The sequence below is a fragment of the Octopus bimaculoides genome, chromosome 2 (genome assembly GCF_001194135.2).
Source record: "Octopus bimaculoides isolate UCB-OBI-ISO-001 chromosome 2, ASM119413v2, whole genome shotgun sequence".
NCBI lineage: Eukaryota > Metazoa > Mollusca > Cephalopoda > Octopoda > Octopodidae > Octopus > Octopus bimaculoides.
The window spans coordinates 120552306-120552714 of NC_068982.1; the positions used below are offsets into that span (position 1 = coordinate 120552306).

At 32.5% G+C, this 409-nt stretch overlaps 1 protein-coding gene across 1 annotated transcript in view; it reads right to left on the reverse strand.

Moving 5' to 3' along the window:
* Nucleotides 1–409, reverse strand: part of LOC106875300 (probable serine/threonine-protein kinase tsuA) — a 162570-nt gene that overhangs the window by 63232 nt on the left and 98929 nt on the right. The gene's annotated exons all lie outside the window — the stretch shown is intronic.

A 409-nucleotide genomic window follows, 5' to 3' on the forward strand; every position in this document is an offset into this window, starting at 1 on the left:
GTATGTATGTATGTATGTATGTATGTATGTATGTACACATATTTATACACACATTCATATATAAATCGTAAAATGAAAGACCCAATAGTAATATTTTGAAATAATTTAATGCGTTCGCTTCAGGCTTGCGTAATATATAATAGGAAATGCATCCATTAAATAAACCCTCTTCAGTTAAAGCATTTCAAAATGTCATTGTTTGGTTCACTTGAGTATTACAACTTATACGACTTGACGCCAGTACGAACTAGCCAGATTTAGACTCGACATATGCGGAAACTCTAACCACGATTTGGAGTAGTTTATTATATTTGACTCGAGTCGAAAATTCTGGTAACCGTGCACCGCTTCTTAATATAACGCGAAGTACCCACCTCCACACTTACATATATATATATATATATATATA